The sequence below is a fragment of the Taeniopygia guttata genome, chromosome 1A, assembly GCF_048771995.1.
Source record: "Taeniopygia guttata chromosome 1A, bTaeGut7.mat, whole genome shotgun sequence".
Lineage (NCBI taxonomy): Eukaryota > Metazoa > Chordata > Aves > Passeriformes > Estrildidae > Taeniopygia > Taeniopygia guttata.
Window position 1 is genome coordinate 24742501 of NC_133025.1, and position 7500 is coordinate 24750000.

Consider the following 7500-nt stretch of genomic DNA (forward strand, 5'->3'; position numbering starts at 1 on the left):
TGTAATTTTAGTGAATTATGTTTGGCTTTCATTTCCCAGTAGAAATTTTTCTTGTGATGATCAAAAGGTAAATTACAAACTACTACATGGTCTTTTGTGTGCCACTTACATAACATCCAACTATTACTTTTCAAAGAAACATTGATGTAAGAAAGGAAAAAAGTATTGGGGATTTTTATACAGGATATCTTACTATAAAAATCATATGACTGAGTTTATAGCACTTACCTAAGAGCCTGATGTCATCTTCTCAATTCATTAATACAGAAATCAGGACTGCACTAAAGAGTCTGTGCTAAAGGAACAAATCCAAGATCATCTTATGAGAATAGAATTAGAAAGATTAAGAAAGTAATATGATTTTTCTTCTTAAATAGGAGTAATTTCAAAGCAGCAGTTAACACTTTCATGTCTGAAACTTCCTTACTGGTACAAGGGAGAAATAAAGGAATCAGACAGATTCAAAGACAATTTAATGTAGCTGTAAGTCTGATACTGCTGCTCAATTTAATTAAGTACTAATTAGAACTAAAAGGTTAGTTATTTTGTCAACTGCACATGTGTTGGTTCCAGTCATTTTTAATCCAATGTAATAAAGATAAAGAGTCTAACTTTGTTTAGTAATAACATTATGCCAGAAGGATCACCTAGTCATTTCATGTTACCCAATACATTGCTAATATAAATAATGTTTAATTACAGTGGCTTCTTACTCCCATGAAATGGCCAATTAGAACATTTGCTGATTCTACATGTTAACTGTTAGAGACATTTCTACAGGCTTTCTGTGGGTTGTATTCATAAATTCTACCCCAGCTGGTAGGAAGCATAAGAGCATAATGAGAGGAAAAAGTTTTCAAGCAGCACAACGGACATTTAAATTCTGAAACAGAGTTTCCATGCAAAAATATATCAAATTGAAATATAATTTTTAGTATTCACTAGGAGTATGTAATATTGCACATTTATATGCTATTCTTGCTGAATCCAGCAGATCATACAGTGTATTCAAGATTCACATGATAAAGAAGGCATGTGTTAGCATTTTATTATTTAGACCAACAAATAGAGAGTGATATGAATTCACTTACAAAGCTGATTTATTGTTTATAATCTATACCTGGTGTGAATCATGCCAGAGTAGTCTCTTATTTATTTTTGTTACTTTACTGATAAGTCAATAACTATCCCCTGAAATATTAGTGCAGCATGTACTAATGTTTTGTAAAGTGGCAAAATTTAGCAATATTGACAGCATGTGTAAACTCAAATTCAAATCAAAACAGAAAAATACAATAAATGAGAACAAACTCTTCCTTGTCTAAAGAAAAATTGCTGACACTGTGAAAATTGCTTTAATGATTGAATTATTATCCATTGAGTAATCACCCTGAAAATTTTGCTAGTTATGTTAAAGTAAATAACAGTACATGAGTGTGTGCATTGCCAAATCTAATTAATGCAAAGTATTAGAAATATTGGAAACAATGAGACACAGTTATCTAGACAACTTATATAAAGGAAATTAATTCACAAGGATTGCAATCAATGCATATATCACAGCCAAATAAAAACAGGATACTAAAAAAGTATCTGGAAGTATTGGTGTTATCAATTGCTCTGCAGGTATCTAAAATGCCTGGCTGCCACACATGTCAGTGCAAAGACTCAATCCTTCTCTAACTTCAGTGAATTCAAAAGTTGCCACTCAGGTGAGTGTGATAGTGTCAGGTGCTTTTCTTATTCTTCTCAGGCAATGCCCTAAATAATATTAATCTACTTACATTAATTTTTTTTTCCTTTGAATAAAAGGCAGCATGATAATCTGCATGTCTGACCACTATAATTTAAGATGATTAAAATGTAGCTTAAAACCCACATCATGTAAATAATTACAATTTGGTAAAATATAAAACAAAAAATTAACAAATCTTCTCTAAAATTAATTGGTGGACACTGAATGTGTGCTACATTGTCTTGTGCAAGTTATTTTAAAATGAAATATATTATAAACTTTTTCTTATTACAATTAGATTAATAAAAGAAAGTAATTAAGACTCCTACTATTTTTTTTCTAGAAGAAAAGAAGAGCTAGAAATTATTAAACTATCCAGAAAGGAATCAAAGCTTTTATATAGAAAACAATTCCTTGAGCTTAATTTCAATAAATCAATAAGATGGTTATTTTTCAATAGGCAATAATTGTCTTTATATAAACTGAAAATATTGTTTGGGATGATTAATATACAATGCCACATAATGCATTTGGGAGTTTCAATGCATAATTCTTAGTTCTAATGTTATTATGTAATTGAGAGAACATGTTCATTTGCCCTAATAACTACTAAGATGCACTTAATAAAATGAAATGTAATAATACTTGTAATTTAATCTATTCATGGAAGTAATTTTAAAAGTCTAGCATTCTCCTTAATGTGGATAACATTCATAATTTATAAAGTGTTGTGATGCAGAATTGACAATGCCATTGTTTTTTACACTTTGAGATGAATCTGCAGGCTTCATTATCTGCATACCAACCTCAGGATTATCAAGGGCAAACAAAAGATAATTAACACCAGAAACTGGCAAATGCAGGAGATACTGAGTGAGGTTTTTCATTTAATGTAGAACCTTTGAAAACTGGGAAATGGAATAACAGTTCAAAATCTTTTTTTTTTTTTTCCTTTGCAGAAAATTATTCTAGTATGTTTTCTTTCCTACATTTTGAATATCATGTTTTTTGCTATAAAATTATATTGGTATGTTCAGCCTTAGATGCATTCAGTAAATGAATGTGTTCAGACAGGTATTTTTTCCAAAGTACTAAGTGTTCATTTTCTGCAGTTTTTTTTTCATCTAGAACAGTAGATAGGTAATTATGGTATACATTTTAAAATTCTATAGTTTCACTTCCCCACAGCAAATCTGTAAATAAATCACTTAACTTCTCCTCCCTTATTGTGTCATTCTCTAAGGATGAAAACTTCTACTACACAAATTTGATTAATGAATAAGATATATTTTTATGTTAATGGCTTGTAGGAAAAAGTATGTGAGACTGCCTTGGGCATTTTTATATGTACTCACAGCAGAACAATAAAGGTTTACTAAATGCTGATATAGATCGGAGAGAGAATATTTCAATCCATAAGAATCACTGACATGTTTCTTTTTAGTTTTTTGAACAAGAAGTCCTGACTATGTTTCTGCATTGCACTCAAAAATATTTGCCATGTAACTAATAATTTCAGAAATTAACCATTGAAGATCCTCCACAAAGAGAATCTTTTGAATGTAAGGCAAAGAAACATTATATGGTTAGACTCTAATCTGTGAATGAACACACGTCTACAAAAGGTCCAGGAAAAGTCATTTTACAAATGGAAATGCAGGACAATGATGTTCATAGTTTTACACAACTTACAGATGTTGATGACAGTCTAACTCCCCATTTGTTACTTATATAACGAGATCTTATTACAGGGGGATGTGGTTATTAACCTAGGAGCTATCCATGCAAGATTCAAATATTTCTGTTTAAAGACCTTGATGTATTACCATTCCTTCACTTTTTACAATTCAGAACTGGAAATGCCTTTTAAGTAACCAATGCAAAATGAAGTACAATCAGTAGGAGCTTGTTTTCCACCCAGCACAGTGGGCTGAGAGCGCTCTATACGGGATAATGGTTACACTCTAACATTCAAGCTGGAGGATAAATTGTTGAGTCATGTTGTCTTCCAGAAGGTCTGATGCCAGTTATAATTAAGGTTCCTTCATTATCAGGGCTGTCCCTTATTCCTACTTACAAAACCCTTTTCCTCTTTGTCCTGATGTATCCTGGTCAGTGAAAGGCACCAGAAGGCACATGGGACAGGAAAAGTCATATGAGCACACTGGTTCCCCAGAGACGGGGAGAGGCTGAGGCTGAGGCCAAGGGTTTTCTCTACATCATTGGATAACCAGACAAGTATTAAAGTGCCTGAAATCCCACAGCAACTGTGTGGTTGATGATCAGTTCAAACGAATGAACGGTGCGCCCTTGAGATCAGCAGGGCATGTGCTGACACACCCTGGGGTGTGTCAAGCACACCCTTCTTAACAGGTGGAGAGACTGTCTCACTCAACTCAGCCTCACCTCAAGTGCTCTGCACTGCTTTGGACAGCATAATACATTATAATGTGCCCAAAGAAGGGCAAAAAAAGACGCCAAAGGGACTAGAGGGCATGACTTATGAGGAGCAGGTGAGGATATTTTGTTTATTCAGTTCAGAGAAGAGGAGAGTGCAGAGTGATCCCATTGCTGTCTACAACCTCCTCTTGAGGAAGAGCAGAAAGGGAGGAATTGATCTCCTTTTCTGGGGTCCAGAGATGGAATGCATTAAAGATACATAAGGGAAAATTTAGAGTGGATGTTATGAAAAAGTTCTTCACTGAGAGAGTGGTCGAAGACTGGAACAAGATCTTGAAGGGCTTGGTCATGGTCTGAAGGCTCCAATTGGTGTTCAAAAAATGTTTGAATGATGCTCAGCTTCATAGTTTATATTTTTTATGTTTTAACTTCTAGGTTGCCCTATAAGGAGGCAGGAGTTGGAAGCAATGATCCTCATGGGTGCCTCCCAACTCAGGATAGTCTAGGAATCTATGATTCTGTGTACTGGGACTCTCAGGCACTGAGCTGTCATTCTTTGACTAGTTAACATTCTAGTTTCTAGATACTTCTGAAAAATAGAGCTCCAAACTTTTCCCATGCTCAATGGGAAGCTTTTAAATGTAAAAAAAATAAAGAAACAAGATGCTAAAACTCCTAAGTGCTATGGTTATCTATATTTTTTAAATTAAAATTCATTTTTTAGGACATTTGGTTTAGTTCTGCAAATATTTCTATAATAGGTTTTTAACTCAAGGTCTTTAAATTAAATATACCATGGCTGGAAAAGAGACCATGTCCCTTTGAACTAATAGAGAATATTAGTTCACTCACATCAATTTATTTATCTAAAAGCCCTCATCCTTTCATTGAATTCATCTTCTATTTAACTCCTTCTGAAGGAAAAAGAGGTATATCCTCTACTATCTGGAGATTACTGTAAATACATTTTATGGAGTATGATACCATTTTTAATTACACACAGGAAAACACAATCAATGTAGGTGCAGCTTGATTACCAGGTGACACTAAAAAACACACCATGCCAAATGGGGTAGTGGGCAGTAGTGGGATCTGTTGCAATCACTGCTCCCCATGAGCCCACCCCAGCTCCCTGAAGCAGGAGAGCCATTTTCTGTTCATAAAGCCCAGAGGACATCCAGAGTAGATAATGTAGACCTTCTCCATTACAGAGATTTTCTGTAAATTCTTCTTCTATGCTTTATCCTTCCAACTTATACTAGAACTACCAATAACAAAACTAACAAAAAAATAAAAATAATAACAATAATAATGAAACCAGTTTGCTAATCTTCACATTTATTATGAGACTTTTTTTGAAAAGTTTTCTCTGGACCTATCCTCCACAATTTTCCAAACATCTTTTTAGTATCTGTGGTATTCATGGATTTATTTTGAGACTATTATAGACTAGGATTTTCAGAAATCTGTAGTAAATAGCAAGAAATACTCAATGCTTAGCAGCTGGAGTGAGTCAAAGCAGCATATACGCTTCCTATTTATATATTTTTATATTTTACACTATATTTAACATAATACAATTTTTATGTAGTTGTATTTTTTAGACATTTAGTTTACCAGGATATATGTTTTGAAAATGTGTGTGGCCCTTTCTAGAATGGTGCAGTAGTTACAAGACACAGCAATATCTGATCCTTTGTGCATAACTTCCACCTGTGTTAATGGAAATTTGTGATGAAGTGAGAACTACAGGTAATTATATAATAAAATGCTGATACGAAATATGTGCTAACAGCAGAACAGTAACAAAATCGTTTTGCATACATGTGCATATGAAAAAGCCAGAAGTTGTTTGTCAAAATTTGAAAAGCTAATAGTTGAGATTACTAGATTAGAGTTGAGATTACTTTTGTTTTGCCTGATCACCTTTCTAAGAGAATACAACATTCTTTTTCTGCCACTGAGTCCCTGTCATTTAAGGTAACTTTCCAGTTTGGTGTACTGATTGAGCTATATATAAGGTCTCACATGCTATGATTTATGCTATAATTTGGAGTAGGTTACATTCTTTTCTGCAAATACCTGGATACTAAAGCATTAGGATACATATTCAGGAGGGATCTATATGCATCTTACTATAACAGTTCCAAATCTATATTCCCTGTATGGATGAAAACTTCAGAGCGACAGAGCTTCACTAGGACTAAAGGAGTTTCCACCAACAGGGTGCCCGTGGAAAGAGCAACTTTCAGCTGGTATATGAGGGCTGATGAGCCCCTTATAGGTCTATATGTCTAGCAATGTTTTGAGAATTCTTGGAAAAAGGCAGAGAAGGTTTGAGAAGTTGGTAATAAATCCTTAAATTTAAGATAAACAACTTCAAGTGTATAAAAAGGACGAGATATATCATACACTGGATACAGGTTTATTTTTCTCCCTTACAGGTATATTTATGAAAGCACATTCACCACAAAATGTGCATCCCCAAACATATTGCCTGAGGATGAAATAATAGTAGGTGATAACTCTTCCAAAAAAACCCTGCCTTTGTGCAACATTTAAACTCAGTGGTCACCCTCTAGCATTAAGCCAATAAAGAGTTTTCTCTTTCAAGTTGTGCTATATATGGTAAGGAAGCACCAAATCTCAGCATTACCTCCTAAAGTTCAACTTCTGTTTACGGTGATTAGAAGAACCTCAGAACCTCAGAAGTCCAATCTAACACCTGCAGAATCCCAACATATGGAAATTTTTAGAGTTTTTCTGCCATTGTGCCCTAAAGATGCTATGAGGGCTTTCTTGGCTGGACACTCACTCCATGCTATCTTGTGGCTGATTAAGAAACACTTCAGATTCTCCTTTCTGTCTTTAGTTTTGAGATCCTTCTTAGAACACCTGTAGTGTGTAGTCAGCTTCAATATTTGGTCCTCCTTATGTTGCAATTAACAACTGATGAGAATCAGAAAGGAAGTGGTACTTTTTCTTTGATGATCCTGGATTAGATTATGCTTATGGTTCTTCAGTGGTAAGACTTACTGCTTGAATAATTGCACTGTGTGCCAGATTTCCTAAACTGCCTACCTAATGGCCATAACTGCCAAATATATGCAGAAACTGCAGGAGCAAAGGAGTGGGTAGGAAATCGGCCTGTGTGTGCAATTACAGTAACAGTTGTTCATACACTTTGCATGAATGTAGTTTTATGTATGCAATTATGGAAATCAAAGCCTAAGCTTGTACTGACAAACGTAGATACCTCCCGAACTGAAAGCAATGCCGGCTCTACACTCTACTTCCAACTGACTGAAGAGCTTTGAAACCTCTTTTGCTGCATTGATTCTTCTAGCTGTCCATGCACACTGTGT

General features: G+C 34.5%; 2 long non-coding RNA genes across 3 annotated transcripts in view; one reads left to right on the forward strand and one right to left on the reverse strand.

Annotated features, from left to right (window-relative positions):
• The window catches only part of LOC115490949 (uncharacterized), a 35966-nt gene that overhangs the window by 23211 nt on the left and 5255 nt on the right, over positions 1-7500 (reverse strand). For both annotated transcript variants that reach the window (XR_003956878.4, XR_012052738.1), the window contains exon 2: positions 229-295. This is a non-coding gene — a long non-coding RNA (uncharacterized lncRNA). The remainder of the gene's footprint in view (positions 1-228; positions 296-7500) is intronic.
• Positions 1-7500, forward strand: part of LOC140681689 (uncharacterized) — a 24986-nt gene that overhangs the window by 3421 nt on the left and 14065 nt on the right. The gene's annotated exons all lie outside the window — the stretch shown is intronic.